This window comes from Pelodiscus sinensis, chromosome 12, assembly GCF_052426305.1.
Source record: "Pelodiscus sinensis isolate ZL-2025 chromosome 12, ASM5242630v1, whole genome shotgun sequence".
Lineage (NCBI taxonomy): Eukaryota > Metazoa > Chordata > Testudines > Trionychidae > Pelodiscus > Pelodiscus sinensis.
Genome location: NC_143063.1, coordinates 31,818,040 through 31,825,392, shown reverse-complemented (window position 1 = coordinate 31,825,392; position 7,353 = coordinate 31,818,040).

Genomic DNA, 7,353 nt, shown 5'->3' with positions numbered 1-7,353 from the left:
TATGTCTATGAATGGCAGGTACTAGGCAACCCTATACCTCAGAATGCAAAAATTATCTTGTTTGGGGTCTCTCCCTGAAGCTCTGCTACGAGCCATTGTTGGAGGCAGGATACCAAGCTGGATGGACCATTGGTCTGAACCAGTTTGGCAGTTTTTATGTTCTTATTTAGCTAAAATGTACCAAACAGACCTTCCTTTCAAAATGTAAGGTGTGCATTTAAAAATAAAACATAGATTTGATAGTCCTAAGGTTAATAAATGTGGTCACATGTAAGGCAATAATTAAAATATTGTTTTGACCATAAATTGCTCATTGATAAAATAAAAATGCCATCATAGAACATCACTTCTTTCCAGTTATCATCAATAAAGCCATTTATAGGCCAGATTGTTACCATTTAGGATTTTAAACATATTATCTCATTGTTCACGTGTATATGATTGAAGAATTTAAGGAATCCTCTACTCCCTTTATGAATGGAGACCCTGAATGAAGGCAGAAAAGTGTAATTAAACCAGGTTTGTCTTCTGTTCCTGATTTTACCATAGGCATTCCACGACCTTGAGCATGCCACTTAACCTGTCTCTGCTCCATTTATTCATCTATGAAACAGGGATAATATTTACTTCTTAAAGTTACTGCAGGGCTCAGGGGGCTTTATCTATAGGAACACTTATTTCATTGAAAGACAGAGTGTAAATTTACCCCACACAAGTTTGTTGTGCGCTATGGGTGGGTATGTCTACAATACAGCGCTAATTCAAACTAAGCTAATTCGAATTAGTGCAGCTAGACATAAAAGCTAGTTTGAATTAGCATTTTGCTAATTCGAACTAGCATGTCCACATTGAGTGGACCCTGAACAGAGGTTAAGGATGGCCGGAAGCAGTGCCGGCAGGGCATCAGAAGAGGACTTAGAGCGTGGAGCTGCTGTCCCAGGCTAGCCGAGGGCTGTGCTTAAAGGGACCCGACCCCCACCCCAGACAGACAGTTCTCAGGGTGCCCCACTTGCAAAGCAGTCCTGGCTTGGATTGCCTGGAGTACCCACACTGGGCACATCACAGCACTTGGCCATCAGACCGGCTGTACTTGCCGCAGGCTGCCATCTGGGGAGAGGGGGCATTTGGGGGGCTGCAGGAGAGGTTCCACCCCCAGAAGCCCGCAGAGCCAGCCCAGTCCTCCCCACTGGGGGCTCGTACCCCATTCATCCCTCACCTCCTTCCACTTACCCCTCCCTAGCCCCCCTTCCTGATGTACAAAATAAAGGACAATTGTGTTCAAAAATAGAATCTCTCTTTATTGAACAAAACTGGGGGAGACTGGGAAAAGGAGGTGGGAGAGGGGAAGAGAGAGGGTGGAAGAGGGGAGGGCAACTACAATGATGAAGGGTTTGGAACAGGTCCCATATGAAGAGAGGCTAAAGAGACTGGGACTTTTCAGATTAGAAAAGAGGAGATGGAGGGGCGATATGATAGAGGTCTATAAAAGCACGAGTGGGGTGGAGAGGGTGCATAAAGAAAAGTTCTTCATTAGTTCCCATAATAGAAGGACTAGAGGACACCAAAGGAAAGGAATGGGTAGCAGGCTTCAAACGAATAACAGAAAGTTCTTCTTCACAAAGCAAATAGTTAACCTTTGGAACTCCTTGCTGCAGGAGGCTGTGAAGGCTAGAACTAGAACAGAGTGGTGTCCCTGCCCGAAGTTTGTGGAAGGCTGGAGAGGGATGGCACGAGACAAATGGCTTGGTCACTGTCTTTGGTCCATCCCCTCCAGGGTTGGCCGCTGTCGGCAGACAGGCTACTGGGCTAGATGGACCTTTGGTCTGACCTAGTATGGCCATTCTAAGCTCAGGGCTCAGGGTCGGGGGTCTCAGTGGACCACCTTGATTTTCATGCACACCTGCTCCTGGGTGGCCAGGCTGGCAGCTCTCCTGCCCTAGACAGCCGCTTTCCTGTGCCTAGTGCGGAGGTCATGGACGAGGTCCACGATGTCTGCACTGGACCAGGCGGGTGCCCGCCTCTTGCGGTCCTGGGCAAGCTCCCGGGAGCCTCCAGCCTGGTCCTGGGAAGAGGGGGAGGACTAGGGGGCATCGGGTTGCTGGCTCGAGCCGTGCCAGGTGCAGGGTCTGCTGGCTGGGTGCTGGCAGGCTTGCACCTGGCACGGGCACCGTAGCCAGCCCGTGCCCCTTTAAGCGGTCCGGGGCCGGGAGGGGGGCATAGAGTTTCCCTGGTGTTGGCCAGAGTGGCCACCAGGGAAAGCTGGGGAGGGTTAGCCTCCCACTAGTTCGAATTAAGGGGCTAGACACCCCTTAATTCGAACTAGTAAGTTCGAACTAGGCTTAGTCCTCGTAAAATGAGGTTTACCTAGTTCGAACTAAGCGCTCCGCTAGTTCGAATTAAGTTCGAACTAGCAGTTTGTATGTGTAGCGCCTATCAAAGTTAATTCGAACTAACGTCCGTTAGTTCAAATTAACTTTGTAGTGTAGACATACCCTTTTAGAGGTGAGAGGCTGGAAATTCATGCTGAGCTTCCAGAGAAATATTAAAGGCAGAATTTTAAAATATATTCCATGTACTTTCAGAATAGATTCATGCATGAGGGAACAAAGTTTTGGGAAAGAGTGCTTGTTATTTCCAAGAAGAGCTGTGAGGAAAGGCTGCATAGTTTTGTAGTGGCTAATCCTGATCACTTCAGATACAGTGCTAAAACTAGGCATCCCTTGCACAGAGATCAATTGTAATGGAATCTACTTTAAGTGAAACTTTATCAAGTGGATTTGTGCTTCAAGTGGATAATTTCTGAGGGCTTCATTTTGTACCCTTTACCCGTTTGAGTAATAAACAATATAGGGCTACATGTGCAAGTAGGTACTACTGAATGTGAGTACGGGTTTCAGCAGGGCCTTGGAAATTGTAATTAATGAAGCAGAACTGATTGCAAGACATTAAGGCCCCATTCCATTTACTCTTCCTCAAATGTCTTTGGTAGGTTCTTACTGAAATTTCTATCCAGAAACAAGAGTGCAGGGTTCTTCTAGAATCCATGGCAGCTGTATGAGAAATTCTCTGTAGCTTTAAAACTTCAGATTCATAACAGGCTGTAATTATCTGCCTGAAATTTCTTTCCTTCACAAATAGGGTTGCCAGATGGTTTAACCAAAAATACCGAACACCCCCCCCCCTCCACGGAAAAAAAAAAACCTGGGAAAAAATTCTGTTGAGAAAAAAAAAGGAAGAGACCAAAGTTGTTAAGCAAAAAAAACCAGAAATGTGTTTAAGAAATGCCTTTAAAAAATGTTTTTGAGGCTTTTTGGACATCCACCATCTTGTCTTCCTGCTCTGGGCCAGACAACTCCACTGCGGAACGAAGTAAGCACCCGGTATTTTTGCCCCCTGGCTGGGAAAAAATCAGAAAATACAGGACATTTTAGGTATCCAGTATTTTCTGAATTTTTTTTACCAGATAGGAGGTGAAAATACCAGCCTGTCTGGGTCAATAGTTGCCAGGTGTCCTGTATTGACCTGGACAGTCCAGTATTTTCACCTCCTGTCCGATAAAAAAATTCAGAAAATACTGGACACCTAAAATGTCCAGTATTTTCTGATTTTTTCCCTGCCAGAAGGTGAAAATACTGGACATCTGGCAATCCTACACACACTCAGTAACCGGGCCCAGCCCCCGCCTCCGCCCCGGGCTCTCTGGACCCTTCTGAGCCTTTCCTCCCAACCCCCCCCCCCCCCCCCCCCGGATCCTCCACTTTCCTGGTTCCGCAGGGAAGCTGTCTTCTGGCTCAATCAGGGAAACAAGATGGCTGCTGGCAAAAAGCATCAAAAGCTTTTCTTAAAGGGGCCATGATGTTTTATTTTATTTTATTTTATTTTTGCTTAATAACTCATGGGGTCTTTTTTTTTTCTCAACAACTTTGGTCTCCCCCTTTTTATTTCTCAACAGAATTTTTTCCTGGTGTTTTTTTTTGCGGGGGTGGGGGTGGGGGTGGGTGTTCGGTATTTTTAGTTAAACCATTTGGCAATCCTACTGGCAGCTCTATCAAATGAAGATTATGTGTTCCTGACACAGCAAACCGCTGCAGTTCCTCGGCTTTTGGATTCTCCCAAACCCCTGTTCTTTTCAACCCTGTGTTAGAAAGCAGCCAAATGAAAGAGCGAGGCTCACTTCTGGGCTCTACTTCAAGCAGTACAGAGCAAGGCAGCTTGCATTACCTAATGGTGTAATGTAGACCAGGCGTTAGTTGCAATGCTGTAATAAAGCTCTGTTCTCTGCATTTGTAGTAGAGTATGATAAATATTACAGTACACAATGGCAGGAGCATTGTATCGCTTCACCTCCTGCTGGGATAACAGGCATTCCTTCACTGAATCTGTTGTACTGACATCCTTAATTATAGTCTGTCAGTTCATTTATCTTTACATCTGTCCTAATCTTTCCTATGTGGGCCATGATCTGGAAGCAGCACTCACAAGAGAGCAACACTGTCAGAATTATAATGGACAGAAAACTAACGAGGGTGTTAGTTATCCAAAAGTGCATAACTTACTAAAGAAGAAACAAACCAAATAAATGTTTGCAGTTCCTAGAGTCAGCCCCTCTAACCCACCCGACCCGACACCTGCTATGGCCCTTTAAGGGTTTGCAGATTCAGTTTAAGGTCTTAAGAGAGATGTAGAAAGAATATTAGTGGTCTGGAGAATGAAAGATTCTTGGGGATAAATCCTGTCACTGTATCTTTAAGAGTTCAAGGCCAGGATCCTTGCAGAGAGGTCAGGGCCAGGTTCCTCTCAGCCCCTAACCAATCAGGAATGAGATGGGAGAAGGGAACCAGCATGAATGCTGCCTCCTGCCTCATAGCAGGCTATGGCAGGGTATTTCCAGGTTGCAAACTATTAAATCTCACTGTAGTTGTGTCTTACGCTGTAAATGATTGGATATACTCCCACTCCCTTACATTTCACCAGCACCCACTCCCTTTCATTACTTTTACATCCGCTGTGCACCCAGTTTCCATAGCTGCTTATGACTGTGCTTGCTCTCTGCCCTCAGCAGAGTTGCTGGTACTGCACAGACAGGGCTAGGCTAAGCTAAGCTTTCTTATGTTCTCTAAAGACATTAGTTTCTTGCTCTATTAAATCTTTGACCTCTCTGCTGATACTGCCAGTAAGGGTATTGATTATAATGGTGGCGGTTATTTTGCACATAGGATGAGCTGGACCTTTAAGGGAGACTGGGTTCAACTTCATCTGCGCCAGCATTAGCCCACTTCCCCTGGTGGGGAGAATGAGTTCAAGAGTATCATGATGTGAATAAGATGGAGGCCTACTGAGAGCCATAAAGGAGCCATTTGCCCGAGACTTCAGAGACCCGGACGCTCATTTCAGTGACTAGGACTGTTGTGATCACTCCAAGGAGATTTGCTTGCTAAGCCCCTGCTGTATTATCCTCATCTTTGGGCACAAGTGGTAGAGCCCCCTCAGTGTGCTGGTCCTGGCTGCTGTCATCAGAGTTGGAAACCTTCAGGACTCTGGCTGGCAGGAGTGGATGGATCCTATGGTGCTTGCCTAGCTAGTGTTCTCCAGCCATGCACTCCAGGATGAGAAGGCTGCCTGGCCTCGCTTGGTGCTCCCAAATCCTCTAGAGATCATTACTGAGTCCTTCCTCCTTTCCCCAGCTGCCTTCCATGCGTGACCCAAGTTGGCTGCATGCTGTCAGCTGGTCTGTCTGAACCAAACTTAGGAACAACTCTGCACTGCATTCCATATCATCTACTTCTCGCCCTCATGTTTGGCCAGGACAGTAAGAGGCATGACACATTACCGCCTATAGGCTATGTCTAGACTGCAGGCTTCTTTTGGAAGAAGCTTTTTGGAAGAGATCTTCTGAAAAAACTTCTTCCGAAAGAGAGCATCCACCCAGCAAAAGCCAATTGAAAAAAGCGATCTGCTTTTTTGAAAGATAGTGTCCACACTGAATGGTCGCTATCTTGCATTTAAGCTGTGATTACTATGGATGGAGTGGCTTTTTCCGCTTTCCTTTTACAGATAGTCCCTGATTTACAAATGAGTTACGTACCAAACACTTGGTCATAACTCGATCTGTTCGTAAGTCGGACTCCATTCATTTAAATGTGACCGCGTTGTTCATAAGCGTGGATCATGTTTGTAACTTGGGGACCAGCTTTAATGGGAGGCTGGTTGTAAGGACGAACGGTTGTAAGTCGATGCATTCGTATCTCGGAGACCACCTGTATTTTGAAAGAACTCCCTCTTCCCTGTCCACACACATATTTTTCTGAAAAAGTGCTTTTTAATAAAGGCTTCTTCCTCGTAGAAAGAGGTTTACCAATGTTGGAAAAACCTTTCTGTTCTTTCGAGGTTTTTATTTTGAAAGAATGCGATTGCAGTGTGGACGTAAGTGAAGTTTTTTCGAAAAAAACTCTGCAGTGTAGGCATACCCAGAAAGGGCAAGGAGCTGTGGTGGGCTATATTCCAGTCAGGTTCCACAGCCTGCAAGAGATATTAGTTGGTAGCTCTTCTACAAGTCCATGAGCTTGTGCCCATTGCTGGTATGGGTCAGACTCTTGACACTCCTTTTTTTGTGGCAAGTGTCTGTCCTCACATATCTGTCTAAAGTATGCCAAGCTACACCCATTTTCCTGGCTCCTTCTGACACTGGCCAAAATAACAGACCAGGATGAGGAAGCTTGACGAGGCTGTGATCTGGGACTGGGACCCACTTCTATTCCTTCCTTTCCTCATGCATCCTAGGCAGCGTTGTCAGGGCAGTGGCCACTGATTCCTGGGACTCCTTTGTGGAGCAGTGGGTGATGACCCAAGTTCACTGTTCGTCTTTGGAGCCTTCTGAACAAACAACCTCACTCCTGCCACTGTTCTCATTTGTTGTCCTTTGCAATCTATTCATCCTTGATTCAGTGGCCTCTCACTTGGTTGAGGAAGGCTCTTAATTTTAGGTGAAATTTCTACATCTTTGATGTCCTGAAAGGATGAGCAAAGTCCAGAGTGCATTGGGCAGTGAGTGCTCCTTTAAAGTAGGGGATAAGGGCCATCTGAACACCAGTTTAGGCAGAAGGCCTGGGAGGAAATGTCTCAGCAGGAGCAAGGCTTTGAATGCTACTCAAAGGTGTGCCCAGCTAAGAAGGCTGGATAGACGACTGATGTTGTGAAAGTTTATGTTAAAAATCAGACTCCCAAAAGAGAAGAAAACACTTGAAGGCTGTGTCTAGACTGGCAAACTTTTCCGCAAAAGCAGCTGCTTTTGCAGAAAAACTTGCCAGCTGTCTACACTGGCCGCTTGAATTTGCGCAAGAACACTGACGATCT